Raw genomic sequence first — 18,363 nt, 5'->3', positions numbered from 1 at the left:
AATAATTTCAGGTTTGCCCTTCAAACAATTCTTCTGTTCTATTACTTGCCATGTTTTGTTATTGCAATATGGTCAAAGATAGTAATGGTTATTGGCCAATGAGTTCATTTAGGATACTGTATTGAAGTACACCAAAATTAAAAGCTTTTGAGAAATTAAAAAAAAAGCATTTCTGAAGTCATAAAATATTTATTGTCGTGTTCTTATAAATCATTTACCATTGAAGTATTGAGTACTTGTTAGTGATTGTTAATAAGGTATTTCTTGTTGTAAGATGAAAAGCTTGCTTTTTTATTTCCTGACACCTGGATAATTTTCAGTTAAGTTTATTCAGTTTATACTTATTTTGAAGGGTTTAAAGCTATAGTTGGCTCTCAGCAGTTAAAAGAATCTTCATGAATGTTATGTTAAATATCTTAATTGAAAGAGTTTTTTTTTGCAATTTTTCCATATAGTTGCTGTTTGTGCATGTTTAACTTGCTTAAACTGCATTTGTTGCAATGTCTCAATTTAAAAACTCTGTATATGACCATAAGAATATGAATAATGGTTAATAATGGTTCTGTTGGTTTAAACAACATGACTGTATTGTTAAAGCAACATGACAGTACTGTTACAAACTACATGACAGTATTGTTAAAACTACATGACAGAAATGTTAAAAAACATGACTTACTGTTTGAACAACATGACTTACTGTTTAAACAACATGACCATACTGTTTAAAATTACATGACTTACTGTTTAAACAACATGACAGTACTGTTTTGTTAAAACAACATGAAGACAATACAGTTTAAAAAACATGACTTACTGTTGAAAACAACATGACAGTACTGTTTAAAAACAGGACTTACTGTTTGAACAACATGACTTACTGTTTAAACAACATAACAGTACTGTTTAGTTAAAACAACATGATTGTTTAAAGCAACATTGCTGTTTAAAGCAACGTGAATGACAGTTTAGCCAAACATGTATACAGTACCAGTCATAGCTTTACACCCTTTAGGCCGATTAGTTAGTTATGCATGTCACATGATTTGCTGATTATATTTTAAAACTTATTTTTGGACCATTTGTTAATATTGATCTATGTTTATGTAATACAAAATTTGTTGATCTCTTTTGTTAGTATGTATGTACATTATATATCAATTGTATTAGCATATAATGATTACCATTGATGTGTTTTAAAACCATGTTATGTTATCAGAGTAAGATGTCTTCCAATTAATCATTGTGATTTTGAGCTCGTCTGTTTCGAAGAAAAAAGTCGAGCTATTATGATCACTGTGTCGTAGTTGTCATTGTTGATGTGCAAAAACTTTAATGTAGCCCATAACTCAAATATTTTATAAGTTAATCAACATGAAACTTTGATTACTTGCTTGTCTTGAAAAGTGCCATTTTAAGACAATGGGGTATAATTATTTTATGGAGTTATTCCCCTTTTTAACCTGGTTATTGTGTTATTTTAACAAACAAGCGTTAACACGGCAAGTGGTACTTTTGTTTAGAAAAAATACAGCATTCACTAGTGTTTTTTTTTATGGCAGACATGTAACTATCCTTAACTTGCACCTTTTTGTAATATGAAAGATAGTTTCTGATCAATTTAACAGCCATTTTGTCTATTTATATTTGTTACCTAATAAAATCTTGCTTTTTTTGTATTTCCTTGTTGAATAAAATATGGACTTTAAAATGTCATCAAGGAAATTCAGGCTATAATGATTTTTTTGTTGTTATTTTCACCCTTGTAATGTATTGGATCACAGTGTATCCAGTTTCAGGTGGAAAGATAAAATGAAGTAAGACATTCATGTACTTTGATTTTAAGTCATCAGAGCTTTAAACATATGTTAGGTGTATGTATATGTAGGGTAGATTCTTAGACAAGTATATTAAACATTAAGTGCTATTTTTCATGTTTGGAAACTATGCATGTGGCTCTCAATCTATTTTTGGTACACATTTGTGCATAAGTTATGCCAGGAATGATTCATGTGTGCATAATGTAATTTTGGAACACATTTATGCATAAAGTAATTTGTATGCACACTTGTGCATAAAGTTATGCAATTGCATGAAGTTATGCAGGGAAAGCTTCATTTGAAGTCTTCATTATGATTGTCTTCTTCTGGTACCAGACCGTGAAACTTTGCCATATATATTTAATAGTGTTGATGAGACACTGTGCAAAAACATCAATGAAAAATTGGTATGACAATTATTTGGTCATCTTTTTTTTTTTCTTGTAATAAAGTGCTTTTTTAGCTCCACTTTTTAAAGGACAGATTTTGTTAATTGTATCAGGCCAGTCTTTTGTAGTTAAGTTTTATTGTGACACAAAGTTTTCCTATCTTGACTATTTCTTTCATTTTTTTTTCAACAATTTATTGACTTCTATTTCATTGTTTTGCCATTTTTTAGCTCACCTGAGCAGGTCATGTTGACAGTGTGATATGTTATGATAACCTTAAATTTTATTGAACAATATTATCCACAATTTTTTTAAGATATATAACCATGCTTAGATTGAATAAATACTGTAAATAATTTACCGATTATGCTTCTCTAGTCACAATTGACTCAGACTAAATGGTTACTTGTTCAAATTTAATCATAGAAGAACCATAAATTTTCTGCCTCTGAAACTTTCTAGTCTAGGTGTTTGATATTAAGTATATTTTCCTGTAGACCTTTGCCAAGCTGAGGTAAATTATGCCCCCACCCCCTGTGTCAGTAATTGCATTCTTGCATGAGGTAAAATGTTTTGAAAATCAATCTTAATGTATGAAAGTAAAGTGCACACAGCATAGATATTACATGATTTAGAATCAGATTTGTTTTGTCCACTTCTATATAAATTATGGTCCTTTGGTCAGAAGATAACTATTTTTCTACTTACCCATTTGCTGAGGTCAGCTATGTTGGCCCACTTGAATCTCTTGTTCCTTAGTTGTTTTTGTTGATAAAGGTAATTGAAATGTTTGAAAGAATTGTCTACTTTTCTAAGTGCTCAAATAAATTCTTGGAATCATTCCTTAACCATTAAACTTAGTGTAGATTTTTGTAACCAAGTGCTATTATAGTCTGTTTCAACCTTGTTATTAAGTCAACATTATGCAGATTAGTAAGGTACAGTCAGTTTCAATAATTGTGTATATTGATAATAACATCTATGTAGGAAATCTAGGCCTTTCATTCTTACAAGAGTGTATGCATATGCAACTCACAGGCACTTGGGTAGGGTATTGCATTCACTTATATAATATCATTAACCACGGAAGGTGTTAATTTTGAAATTTTTTGTTAGGGATTTATCATTTAAGTGTTGCAAGGTATATTTCTAGAACACTTGAGGTTTCTTATTTTAAATGGTAAGTAAGTGGCCAAGACCCATAACTCTTGGAATTATTCCTCTTTATGAAATAAGGAAACTGGTTTTGGCAATTGTTCTGTTAGCAAATATTTGAAAATATTTACTTTCTAGCTCAGTGGTCAGCTTTTGTGATGGTAGTGTGCTGGTCCAATGTTGTTCATTATAATCCACAATTTTTTTTAAAACAACCACTTAATTGATTTTGACAAAACTCCACAGGAATGATAGTGCTGTAGAAAAGTTAATTGTCTGATCACAGGAGCTAAAAAATAGAATGTTTAAAAATCTTTTCCCCAGAAACAACAATGCCCAAGGCTTAGATATTTGGCATGTAACATTACCCTCTGGTCATCTACAAAATTTTGATAAATCATGCCCCCAGGGACAAAAATAGAAAAAAAACTCAATCAAAATCATTTATAAAATATCCTTACTTTATGTAAAAGCCCTTACTGGTGTTATCTATATGCCATTCTTATTATTATCATTATTTTTTGTAAATTGTATAAGTCATAAAAAATTAAATGAATCAGTGGATGCAATTGTGATCTTATTTTTTGTTTCTTTAAATTTTGTATAAATGATTATGTATAGAAGTAGAAAACGTATAACGCTTTTTTATTTTACATTTTATAGTGCTCAAATATATATTATAATGTATGTATACAATAATGTCTTGTCAAACTGCTGGATTTTTTAGTTGACGAAAATAAAAATTTTGAAGAAATTTGCTGCCTAGTTGTTATTTTATTTTATCATATTTATCTGTTTCATTTATATTTTACTTACCTAACACTATGATTGATTTATGTTTAATTTACATGTCGCGGGGAAGATTAGATGAGCATATTGTTTTTGGTCTGTCTGTTTATTTGTCATAAAAATTTAATCGTGGTCATAGCACAAAAGTCCTTCCCTCATACCCCTTTATAAGCTTCACCGACAGGATCACGCATGGAGTCAAATGTCAAGGTCATAGTAACCCCATAAAATAGCCAATAGCAAGCTAGGAACTTCCATTCAAAGCAATATAACTTAAAGATTTCCCCCAATCACAACGGAGGTGAAATGTCAAGGTCGTCTTGACTACAAATACTTAATATCCAATAATGACACAAGCTTTATACTTATACCCGCTTGCATACAGAAAGTTGATCGTACTACTTTAGAGCCTGCTCAAACTTATAATAATATGAGCCGTGTCACGACAAAACCAACATAATGGGTTTGCGACCAGCATGGATCCAGACCAGCCTGCGCATCCGCGCAGTCTGATCAGGATCCATGCTGTTCGCTTACATACCCTATAACAAGTAGAGAAACTGATAGCGAACAGCATGGATCCTGATCAGACTGCGCGATTGCGCAGGCTGGTCTGGATCCATGCTGGTCGCAAACCCATTATGTTGGTTTTGTCGTGACGCGGCTCAATTATGCCTTATTAGGAAAGCCAAATTACGCTCGTATTTGTGACTAGGGATGTCAAGATTTTCAATAAAAATTTATAGCAAGTTTATTGACACCAGAATTATTAATGGGTTAGTACTGTTCCGGATACTGTGTCTTAATTATTATTACTTATTTTGGATAGGGGGAACTCCGTTAATCCCTCCCCCACGCTTCGATATGTATCTTTATACTTTATTTCGATTTTGTTGCCTTGTGTATTCCACAAACTACTACCGCATACACGTTGTCCTCAAAACAATAACGTTTCATTATCTACAATTTTATAGTATGTCCTTGGGTAATTATGTACATGTATTAACAAAATGATTGCAAAACTCGAATACCTACGAGACGCTTAATTAATAATTACACTAAATTTCAAGGAAACGCCATTTTATATAATAAAGAAAATCCCAAATATTAAATGATGTTAAGTGTTAGGGCAAGGAATATAACAATGCGCGTATTTAAAAAGAATTGACTTTGAGTTATCTCCTTGTATCTATCAACAGTGAATGAGCTATTTTTATGCAAATTATTTCTTCTTGATCGTCCATAATAATTATGATCGTATTGTTGCCTATAATTGTCAACTGTACCCGTAGTATCGTGTAAGTGACAACAGTACAGTTCATTCAACGACAGCAGCCATCTCGAAAGTCACTAGAAGTTGATAATGTCATTTTACACGTGTTTTTAGTCACTACATTACCAATTGTCGAGTTGCAAGGCGGCTTAAATGCATAATGACCTAAATCTTGCCCTAATGGCATTCAAATACCCTAAATGTTGTAACAATATATACAAAATGTAGTAACGTAAGTATTGATGACAATAATCACCACTGCAGCTGTACCCGTAATCAATTATATACCATTTATTTTTGGCAATAATTACCAGCAGCTATACCCGTAGTCATTGCAATTATAACTGACTATGCCCAACATTTTGACAACAGTTAACAGTTACGCCCGTCGTATTCTTGGCAATAAAAACAGCTATGTCCGTTTGTCTTGGATTTTTTACCAGCTGTCCGGTATTCTTGGTAATAAGACCGTGCCTGTATTCGTATCATTATCAATCGACTTGTCCCGTTTTTGTTTTTTTACAATAATTACCAGCTTTGTTCATATTCTTGGCAATCATTAACAGCTATGGCATTAATTACTAACTTTAACCGTATTCTCGGCACAAATTAACAACCTCAATATGTATTGTTGGCAATGTCCATATTTTGCAATGAATACTGGCTGTCCAGTATCTTTGGTAACCAAACTATCCATGCCCAATTTATATCAATAACAACCGACTCTGCCCATAATTTTAAGACTAATCGCCAATTTTACCCATAATCTAGTTAATAAATAACTTTATTTCATACCTTACAAAATATAAACAATGCACTTTCAGCATTTAGACAACGTGATGTTCCAATAGAAATAACATCAATTTAACCTCGTTTTCATTTACACATATAAGATCCATATCACAATCCATATAGCATAGTCTTCATTTTTTGAGTCAAAAATGGCTTTATCAAATGCACACCAAGACTAAAAAAAACAGCAACAACCTATCTAAGTCTTAATGAAATTGAAGTAGTAAAATTATGTCAAAATTTTATAAAATGGTGGTGTGAAATAAAGAGTTCATTTAACATAGAAAACAAAACTGATTCTATTGAATGTACTTGTACACAGCTGCAAAACCTATTACAGACTCGGCGCCTCTTTTAATCTTTTATATAGTCTTTACATCTTTGTACTCGTCCAACATAATGCAGTTGTACACAGTAATGTATTGTAACCCTTTTGTATCGCGGAATGGTTGGCAATATTAACAGCTTTACCCATATTCTTTGCAATAATTCCCAGCTATACCCGTAATTTCGCCAAAAATGCCAGTTATACAATATCTGACAGCTATGCCCGTATTAATTGCAATAATAAGCTGCTCTTAACGTTTTCTTAGCAATAATTATCAGCTTTGTTCGAATTCTTTGCAATAATTTCTGACCTTGTTAGCAATAATTGCAATCTGCACTCTTAGTTATGTGCTTTGCACGCAATTCCCAGTATGTAAATCTCTTAATTTTCGCCCATTTGTTATTTTATTTGATCACATTTTCTAGATAAGCTATAGAAAATATAAAATCAATTATGATCTTGTTTATCTTTCTGACTACTTGTCTTTCAACGTGTAAAACTTTAACGTACATATTGACCCCCCCCCCCCATACGCTTATGAGATTATAAACCAATTTGTTTTTGTATAGTGCCACCAATGCTTTCCAGTGATTTAACTGTAGTAAATTGGCTATAAGACTAATTGCAACACTGATATTCAATTCAATGTTTATTTGACTTTAAAAAATGGAAAACAAATGAATTGCCTCAACTGGGATTTGAACTCCAAACCCTCGGCCATGGTGAAGTTATATATTAACGGCCTGAAGAAAACGAAATTATTCTAAATTAGGGTTTGTATTTCTTATCATTTCGACGCTAAACCTGTTGTTTAACACAGATGTAAATAATCATGGAGCTTACTATAAGCATGTATATTTATGGAGAATAAAACAATATTAGAAATCTTCGACCATTCGGAACTATTTTGCTTGAAAATTAATGCGCCTGTCATTTTACAATCTTTACGCAGTGATCTCCCCTGAATTTTTCGGCGTTAGTGTACATATAAAGGGAAGTTACCGCTTCATAAAAGCGTACTACTTTCGACATTTTCAATTAACAGCATCAGGGTTTGAAATTTAGCTACCATTATTTGTTTGATCTGACGATCCAAACAAATAAAAACAGTCAGTTTGATTCACTACAGGTACATAACTGCTTTAAGATCGTCATTGGGAAATAAAAGGAAAACAGTTTCAAGTTATAATTGACCATATACGTGTCTTAATTCCTCTCGGCTTTTTTGAGTTTTTAATATATATATATTAAAAACTGCATTTGACTCTACGCGTTAAAGAGTATTTGGAGACCTTTCTTGAGTCACTCGGAAAGAGGTTATTAATTTGTTGGTTATTTGCAACGGGATAAAACTTCCAAAAGCGAGTTACGAATAACTGAGACACTATTGCCATCGCTTAACACATAGAAACAATGACTAAGACATTGTCGCCATCGCTTAACACATAGAAACAAATATTTTGAGAGAGAATACATTACGTATCGATGTTAACCAAGCTTTATTATCTTGTTTTCATCTCTATGAATTTAATCTGCTTGTCATTGAAATACTTTCGGTCATTCTCAGACTGTTTTATATTGTATTACAAGAGACATTTTACACGGTTACATAATATGGCCGCAATGACAACATAAACTATCTCGAGTCTGTTAATAAGCAATAAGTTTAAGGTATTGGGGTTTGATAATGATACATCAAAGGGGACCGACTGATAGCTCGGTGTAATTTAAACCCATCTTTGTAAACCAACGACCTTAGATGAATGAAATGAACAATTTGTTGCTTGTTCACGATGTCGTGAAGAACTCGATTAGGGGATAATTGATACCTGATTAATCACGGGCTTTTTAGGAGGCGTCCTGGTGCGGACCTGGCAGAAGGTGCACGCTATAGATTTGTTTTTATTTTTCCTTCTTATTTTTAGCGATTGTTTTATAGATAAGCTTTGTTTTGTAATTACATTTTATATACGAATAAATTTGATTTGGGATCAAAATGAATCTAGAAACTGATTGTCATGTTACACAAAAATAACCAAAACTATTGTCCTACTTTTGTGTTTGTTTTATTTTTTTATATTCAATTATTTTAAGTCTCTTAGTTATGAAGTGCAAGCTTAGTAAAAGTTGTACCCGTAATTTTATTTTGTCTATTTTTGTTATTGTTTTTTTTATTTTCGTTTTGCAATTTTTAATATTTCAAGTTGCTAATTTATATTTTAAAGGAATAAATAACTGACCGGTGTTTAAAATAATAAGTCCTTTATTTGCAGTTGAACTATCTTGGTATTTTCTTTTTCTTCGCCCAAGCACGACCCCCCGAAGATAAAGTGAAATATACACCCCTGTAACTTATTCTAGTTAGGATACGACCGTTTACACCTTGATTAAACTTGAAAAATATTTTCTTTGATGTTTTTTTTAACATATGACAAAATCTTACAAATCAAATATAAATCAAGTCGGTAATTGAGGAATATTGTTTGAAATTGGTGCAGAACTATGTGCGGTTTATTTTTTTCTTCATGTAATCGGTCACGTGATTCAATAGAAGGGACATATCTTTATTCCCCCGGGATGATTTGATCTATAATACATTTTTGTGAAATAATTATATTTCAACGTTATTAACATTTTGTTTATACTCATGACATGAAATTTGGAAAGACTGTTGTAATATCGTCTGCAGACAAATTGTGAAAAAGTGGAACTTTAATAAACCCAAAGAACAGAAACTAAACGAGCTTTATATTGATATAAATATTGCCGTGGATCAACGAAGGTAAGATTTTTATTACTTGTTCTTGAAGTCTGAGAGTATAAAAATTAATTTTGTACAAATATATTGAGAAGATTAAACTTATCCAAATGTATACTTACATCTTACGTAATCACATTCATGAGTCAAAGTTTTAAATAGCGAAGTTCTTTATTATAATATTCTATCAATATGTTATATTATTTCATTGACTATTAAAACAAAAATCAAAGGAAAGAAAGTAAAGTGATTTATATGAAATAATATCTGGTACAAGCATATAGTATCAATTAAAGAAAAAAGCCTCGCACAAATCGATGTTCCATGAGAAGAAAGATTGGCCCTTAAATCACCAGGCCTCCGTTCTTCTTTAGAATGTATGTGGTATATATGTTTGATACGATGACAAAAATTTGATTTCTATAACCAAATCTATCATGGAATTTCAAACGTTTCATTAAAATATATGATCTATTCTATGATTTTATACACCACACTAACACGAGTATGTCACTTTAGTTATGTGTCTGAAAGAGCAAAAATTGTAACTAAATTTTCCTGAGGAAGTTTGCTTTGCAACACCTAAATTTTGAAGGCAGTGACTTGCCAACAACTGTTTCCAGTCTGGGAGCAAAGCAGGAAACGTTAAAAACATTATAAGTATGACGTAGACTTTGGCTTGAATTTTATCAATTATGATATGGACAGTGGCTTTGCAAAGCTTGATAATTAATTGACAGTTTAGTCAGTAATTATGTAACCAATCGTTGAAATCCATTCAGTCCAATTAGTCTGAAAGTTATGAACCTAGCTACCTGGTATAAAACAAATCACCAACCTGTTCTTATTTTTTTCAACATCAAAGTGAAAATGGATTTCGTAAATATACAAGTTATTTACAGGTACAAATCAAAATTTGTTGATTCAAATTGAACAGATACACGATTTTACCCGAAATAACTCCCTAATTTAGTCGACTCACCATCAGCTTATAATCTTACAGCATTAACGTCTATCTTTTTGTTAATTTTATGCTAGAAGAGAAGGCTTGAAACCTTCAACGGCTCACCACGCTATTTGTTTGTTTACTAATTGCTGCATTCATTAAGTTTTATATTTCCCGCCGGTAAACACAGATTATTTTTGGACTGTAATGTCAGGTTTGAAAGTGCGTTTTTCTTTTCTTGGCGTATCAACATCAAGTTGAGTGGTTAGAGCTTCAAGCCAGTATGATCGTGATCTCTATCCGTGTTGGTTCAATTTCCGCCGTTGTTTTCATTGAGCAAGAAACTTTACATACAATTCTCAGTACTGGTTGGTTCCAGAACGGATTTGAGAGTTTATCTATAAGCTTATAGCTTCCCACAAGATCAAACTAAAATGAATTCTGTATAAACTATAAACTAACATCATTTCCCATTAATGTATTCATGTACTATTAAGAAAATCTGAAATAAATTTTACATGGCTATGTACTATTGCATTAAAATTAACCTTTTTTTATGTATGTTGCGCTTTACATATCATTCATCTACAAGTACAAAGATGTTCAGCTTCTCAGCATAAGCTTTAATTGAAAACTGGTAAATAATAAACATGTACATATTTTAGTTCAACTAACAAACTCTAGCCTTATCGGCTTGATTATCGGAAATTATGCCGGAAATTAACGATCCGTAACGTAGTTTATCGAATTTCATTATGGACCAGTGTTGTAGGTTCGAATCCCGCTAGGGACTTTGGATTCTTTCATGTGAGGTGGCAATCCATCCAGCTTACGGAAAGTCAGTGGTTCTACTCAGATGTTCGGACGTGTCTGAAAAAAAATGCACAGAGGAGCATCCGAGGTCCTGCTCCAGTAATAAAGCTAGAAAGTCGCCATATGACCTCTTTTACTGTGTGATGGTGCGACCGATGTTAAACCCAACCAAAAAGATAAATAAATAAACAAATAAATAAATAAATAAATAAATAAATAAATAAATAAATAAATAAAAATTAACATGTTAAAGGGAGGCAACTTATTTGAAGCACGTGGCTAAAATAAACAAGGGGGTTAATACATGTTTCATCGGTAGGATTCTTGAGTATGCGCCGATTAAGTGTTTTAGGAGCAAGTGCCTCTCAAGAAACAACTTCGCAAAACATTGTCAATTACCTGCCTTGGTAATTTTTGCATAAAGGAATTCATAGTTAAGCATTCGTGTTCTAAATAGTTAATTTTCTTATTGACTAAACATTCTTTGAATAATTGTAGTAATCAATCTTTAAGAAAACTTTTTATTTGGAAGTTATGATGAAATTAAAGTAGCTTGTCCATTATTTATATATTTATTTATTGATTTATTAATTATTCATTATATTTATTTTTGTTTGTTTGTTTGTTTATTTATTTAATTATTTATTTATTTATTTATTTATTTATTTATTTATTTATTTATTTATTTATTTATTTATTTATTATATTTATTTTTATTTGTTTGTTTGTTTGTTTATTTATTTATTTATTTATTTATTTATTTATTTATTTATTTATTTATTTATTTATTTATTTATTTATTTATTTATTTATTTATTTATTTATTTTGTAAAACGAGCGGACCAGTTATGCCCAATTACTCACCAATGTTGTCGCTGCTGAGGCGAACGTGGCATGCATGAATAGTGGTTCAAATAGATGGCAATGACAGAAATATAAAAATAGAAATATACTCCATAACCTCCAACTAGTTGATTTTTTAAGTGATTCATTTATCTGTAATAAAAGGTCTGTAATACAAGAAACAAGTACGTTGAGAGTATTTAGTATATCAGACATAACAACAAATCACAAGTGGTATTTTATAAGAACACCTAAATGATACATTTCTATTGTTTTTATGAATATTTGAATTACTTATAGAACATGTGCATTGTAGACCAATTCAATTTTAGTTTGATACATAGGCAATGAACATGTAGCCCTTCTTTCTTCTAAGAACAGGGACAAATTCACTGACCACAATTCAACAAATACTATATTATTTACAATACTGCACGTTTGTAACGTCGCTTTTTATTGAATAATCGTTACGTTTATATAGATATATTTATAATACTGCTTGTTTGTAACGCCACTTTTCATTGGATAATCGTGACGTTTATATAGGTTTAAATAGACGGCTGCTGTCAATTTTCTAAGAAATCGCACTTCTTTCTCAAAAAAGGGAAGTTTGCTGTATTAAAATTCGTTATTAATATTCCTGAAAGGATATATGACCGTATACGAACGGTTGTTTGAAATAAAACCCTAGCAGCTCGGTTTATATTTCCAAACAACCGTTTATATTAGGCCTTATAACCTGTCAAAAAGCTTTATAAGTAATATTATATTTCTTATTTTGCTATATAAGTAAGTTAGTAAATATTTGTTGCTTTTATTTTACAAATATTCAAAGACAATGCAAAGGGTCAAAGTTCATAAGTCACATTCTCTTTACTATTACATTGTAAACGAATCATAAACTTAAAGGCATTATTATGTTGCAGCCATTAACATTGTTTAGCTTCATAAAAATAGATATTGACACCTGAAAACAGCCGTCGGCTCTTTGTTGCCATCGGTGTTTAAATACTCTTCTAAATAGAAGGTGCTTAACAGCAACATGCGCTCTAGAATGCTCGTTACACATGTAAAAAAGCAATAACTAAACGAAATGACACGGCAAGGAGGATAAGATCCGACAATAATGTTAAGCTGAATCTTATTGTAATCATAAAACCACTTGTAGGAGATAGTATTATACTAAATTTTTCAATGGGTGTATTGCAGCAACCAGCCAATCACAACGTCTGAGAGAAAAGAGGTACTTGAGAATCACCTTAGCACCGCCGCGGGCGGTTACGGAACGAAAATAGACGGCAACTGCGCATTTTGTTGTATTTACGGGGGATATGAATGTATCGTTCCTTATCAACAAGTCTCATAAATGTCTAAAAATAAAGGAAAAAAGCTTATAAATTTTTATATCAATTTTTCAACAGCGTGTTTTGAAAAGAGAGGTTATTAAAGAACTTGTAAATATTTGTGTATGGTTGTTTTAAGAAATAAATATTTTACAGCTAATTAACGATACAAAAAGTAGAAAAAAGTTTTTTGCATCGTTTTCCTGTCCGCTTTTATGACATGCTTATTAAACAAAACAAAACAAATGAAACATTGCTTTCTTAGCATATCACTTATGGAACTGAATTTACTCTGAAAACATTGCCATCATCAACTAATTTTCTGTTTGTAAAATGTGTAATCGGTGTGATAATTTCTACAATTGGCAATTAAAATGATAATTATTTTATTCACTTTATCATTTGTGTATTTGTCTATGCTAATGAGTTTGACGAACCTTTTTCATGAAACTCTAGATTCTAGGTGAACATATTGAAATGAAACACCGATATATTTTTTTATAATCATTTTCGCATAATTAAGGGTTTATTGAAAAGAAAATATATCATTATTAACATCTCCATTATAAAAAACGTCAAACATGACTAACCCCTATTTGGTCGTGGTTAGTAAACACAGCAGTCCGTTATTTCAATCAATCGATTAATCGATCTGTCAATCAATCAGTCAATCAATCAATCAATCAATCAGACAGACAGATTTCAGTTAGTTAATCAATCAATTGAACATTTCAGTTATTAATTACTTTATTATTCTGATATTTCACAATAAGGCTCTGAGTGATTTTTTTTAGTAAGGTCATGGTTGTATTTCACTTTTTCTAATAAAATAAATGACTAAGTAATTACATGGCGAAACTGTGAATTTACATGACAAAAACGTAAACAACCGGACAAAACAATAACATTGTGTACCCTATTTGGAATCCAAAAATAATTTGTCAAGTCTTGACCTTAATAGGCACATGACCTTGACAACTTGAATATAAAGCGACCATTCAGAAAATATCTGTAGCGACCCATATTTCACAGCCGCAACATTTACGTATATTGCTTGTATCACAACTGACTGAAAACTCTTAACTCTCATGTAGTTCTGTAATGAAAATGAAAACTTCTTATCAACCTGTGGTTTGTCGTATTCATGATTGTTTGTGTATTCAAAATCTCAAATTTTCAACATTTCCGTACTTCCTTTCTTGATTTTCTATAACAAAGACGGACATTATTGTTGTATACCAATATTTGAACTTCAATGGTATATATCCTGTAATCGTTTTAGTGGTTCTGCATGTTCTTTTCTTTCTTTTCGTGCTTTGGTGAAGTTTTCCATTATATTTCTGAGCCTACAATCTTGTACAATGTTGAAGCATTTCTTATATTTTTGATATTTTATATCATTTTGTTTAATCAAACAAATTTCCAAGTGTGAAAACATTTTCATCATCCTGGTTGTTATAGAAATGAAGTACAATTTGCTCACCAGCTGAGGTAAGGAGATTACAAACCCATTTGGACATGCTTACTTATTAAGATACTTCGGGGCAAAAGCTTTTCCTTGAAATTATTTGAAATCGCTTTTATTCCATCCGCTGTAACCTGAGCTATACCTAAACATTTAACAAAAAGTCTATTGACACGCGTACGTGTTTTGAAAACTAAAAGGTAATAACTTGTTTATAGAACTTTATTTTGATTATTATTCAATCAGTATCACGAAATAAGAAATAATGAGAGAAACAAACAATAATTTAATTAAACATGATCATGATGGGAAACAATTCTACAAAACAACTTTTCTTTGCTGCAGCATTATAAAGATATCCCTAGCTCTTAACTTCTTTCCAGTCTTGTCCTTCAACCTGTTGTGCCTTCTTGCGATGTGTTTTGTCTTCTGTAATGACAAAAATGAGAAAAAGTCAATAGAATACAATACTTAAATTTGTTAACATTTTACATTTATTTGATTAAAAACAACATAGCATGTTTCAAAGTTATAAATTGTGGCTTTTGATCAGGTTTCTTTCAGTGGTCTACACTGAGGTTTTCTTGACATGACGGGACTGGAAATAAGTTTTCGAGATAAATGCTCCATTTGATGCAGATTTGACCGATGACTTGTGGACAAAATTTCAGATCGTCCGCTCATTCCGTTTGTTTATTTATTTATTTTTTTTTTTGAATAAATAATAATTATTCTTCTTGTGAAAAATGGCCCAAAATTGAAAGGTGTTAACTCGTGTTAAAAAATCCCACAAAAATACGATTTTCAATTTAATCTAAGTATATTTCTTCATTATCTTCTGCATATATTTCCATTTTCAGTGTCCCAGCAGATCTATGTGGACATTCAAATTTTATGTTTTCAAGTTTTAGGAGCTCATTGGAGGTCCTTAAACTTGATGGAAGTTTTGCGAGTATATATTCTAATCATTTTAACGGGAAACTAGGGCCTATTTAAATTGATTCCATAAACATTGTGGTCCATGTATACTATATCGGTTCTTCCTTCAGAAGTTTGCAATCAGATAATAAAATTGTTTACTTTTTGTTTTAAGCTATTAGGGGCATAGACGGTAACATTAAAATAAAAAAATCATCCACGCATTAAAGCTATCAAACCAAGCCTGCAAACTTTCAATTTAGCAATTTTGGACCGCCTTTAAAGTTTCCATTTTGCTTTTCTGTTTCGTCGGAAATTTAACTTCATCATTTTTTGCCAATGTTTTTTTTTCACGAAAGGTGCTGAATCAAAGTGATAAAACCCCTGTTTAATAACTCATTTCATTCTTTAAATACTTCAAAAAGTTTATTGTATCAAAATTCCATGTGTGCACCGTCATAAATAAGTTCAACTTTTATGAGCTTTAATCGCTATTCATTTCATAAGTAACATCTGAGCTTTCTCGCTTTACGTTTCATAAATGAAACAAAATATAAAAGATATCTCCCACACGTCCATTTGAGCATGTGCTAAAGTTATTTATTTGAAGTAGACAGTCACTATACGGTCCATTTAAATTCATAAAACATTTTGACATGATTCAAGCCTTTGGGGAAACTGTAAACGTCTATGTGCGAGAAGATGGTTTTACCTGATTAGCCGTAACCGAACATTATAACTTCAGTTGAGGTATCTAAATTAACAACAGGTGGCAGTTGTTAAATGGAATAACTTTTACTTGTCTGCAGATGTTTGTAATCATTAATAATCAATTAAATGTGTATAAAACAGTAGCAAATTTTCCACCCAATTGGTACAATTGTTTAAAGCGCCAATAAAAAAATCTTATACTCTTGTATGAGGTCATGTTCATGCGGTCACGTGATTTTTTTGTATCTATGAGTAGGTAGGTATCTTAATAATGACAATGTAACAACATATATTTTTATTAAACAGCTAAAAGGTCGTCCCATATTTCAATAGAGAAATTGTAACTTATACGAATTATTTTTGAGATCGAATTTTGATATTTACAATATGTTGCTAATATACAATGAATTGTTTAATAGAACAAGAACATGACTGAGTTAAACTTTATGAAATGCTGAGTTATTTCAAAGTATCATTCATGAAAGTTTGGTGTTAGTATTTTTGATTATTCATTAGTCAAATATCCATTGGATAGGTATTTGCGGTTTCTTTTAAATCAAATCTATATTCATAACTGGATGATAAACTCATTACAATGTTGTACTTTTGATAGTTTTGTTGGTAATCTACTAATGTCTATTTGCGGAAATGATTCCCTTGGCTTAGACTGATCGTTTATTAATCTTCAACAGTTGTTTTCATTTTTCTTCCAGGTTGTTAAAATGTTATTTTGTTCGACACAATATAGCCTACTAAAATAGACAATTCCAATGGGGAAAATAGATTGACTTTTGCAAATGGATTGCAGTTGTATTGTATTGCATCAAAACAAATTTGTTAAACATTTGTACTTCAATAAAAACATGTTATACTATATCATATTACAGTTTAAAAGGAACGGATATATGTTTGTTTCCGGGATTACATTTTTTTCATATCTGCCACCGGTATTTTTCTTGTACAAATTGGTGTCTGCTGTTTATTTTAAATCAATAAGAATGTTTTCTTGCCCATTTCATGTCTATAAAACTGTTACAATCTATTACGGTACACCAGTTGAAAGCCGTAAGTTTAGGGCTTTTACAATAATATTTAGACATTTAATTAATTGAACAACTTTGTTTTCCCTTTGGTTTTGGCATACTGACTGTAAATTACGTGTCTGGAATTTTCTGCCCATACCGTCATTACAAGGCATATGAAAAAGTTCGTGCTACGCAATTTACATCGATTCACCACGTTTCTTTTTACTTTTTTTCCCTCGCAATAACTATAAGAAATAAATTGTCTTAACACTTTTTTTTTCAAAAAAACTTTTATTATGATTTTATGATGGTCAGTATCGCCACGACAGAAGATGGCAATTTGGCATAACCTGCAATTGATATGAGTTTTTGGACTCTGAAAATGAAAACGAAGCTAGATGGAGTACGATATACGTTTGATATAGATATTTGGATTTTTGCATTTAATATGGAATTTTCAAACTCAAAGATTGGATCCAATAATGATTTCTGTTGGAACATCATATGGTTTAAACTCTGAAAACTCATTATTTATTCATAAGGTGTGAAATAAAAAGGGTTATTGCTAATCATAACGAGCTCTAAAGGGGGATAATTGAAATTATTACATAATATTGAAAAAAAGAACATGCTTAACCTTGAAAAATATTTTATTTCTTAGAAATATTTGATTAAGTAATTTATTTGATATTAATATATTTGTATCATATTTATTTCTGTTACATTTGAAATGGCATACATGCTCACAATTTATATATGTTTGAAGCATTGTTGAGCAGATATTCATCTTTTATCCTTTTATTAAGAAACATTTTTTTATTTCTCTTTTTTTTATTTAGATGTCTTGTTATTGTTCCGGAAAGTTATTCATTGGCCAATTACCTGGACCATGTTTTTCCTCTGTTACCTTTTGTAATATGTACAGTTGCAGCGACTTAATATTTTGTATGAAAGACAAAATTCTACTTTGTTAACATTATGACATTGTCAAATAATTT

The 18,363-nt window shown here is 31.0% G+C and overlaps 1 protein-coding gene and 1 long non-coding RNA gene across 3 annotated transcripts in view; one reads left to right on the top strand and one right to left on the bottom strand.

Annotated features, from left to right (window-relative positions):
- Positions 1 to 9,010: 9,010 nt before the first annotated feature.
- The window catches only part of LOC132743290 (protein Wnt-6-like), a 59,294-nt gene continuing 49,941 nt past the window's right edge, over positions 9,011 to 18,363 (top strand). The window contains exon 1 of one of the 2 annotated variants that reach the window (XM_060731828.1): positions 9,011 to 9,325. The gene's annotated coding sequence lies outside the window, so the exon portion shown is untranslated. The remainder of the gene's footprint in view (positions 9,326 to 18,363) is intronic. The other variant, XM_060731827.1, reaches the window with a different exon arrangement.
- The window catches only part of LOC132743291 (uncharacterized), a 40,779-nt gene continuing 37,333 nt past the window's right edge, over positions 14,918 to 18,363 (bottom strand). The window contains exon 2 of the long non-coding RNA XR_009627553.1: positions 14,918 to 15,140. This is a non-coding gene — a long non-coding RNA (uncharacterized LOC132743291). The remainder of the gene's footprint in view (positions 15,141 to 18,363) is intronic.

Source organism: Ruditapes philippinarum, unplaced genomic scaffold, assembly GCF_026571515.1.
Source record: "Ruditapes philippinarum isolate M1 unplaced genomic scaffold, ASM2657151v2 ctg331_1_1_1_1, whole genome shotgun sequence".
Lineage (NCBI taxonomy): Eukaryota > Metazoa > Mollusca > Bivalvia > Venerida > Veneridae > Ruditapes > Ruditapes philippinarum.
The sequence above is the reverse complement of the archived record's forward strand: the minus strand, read 5'-3'. Positions and strand labels throughout refer to the sequence as shown.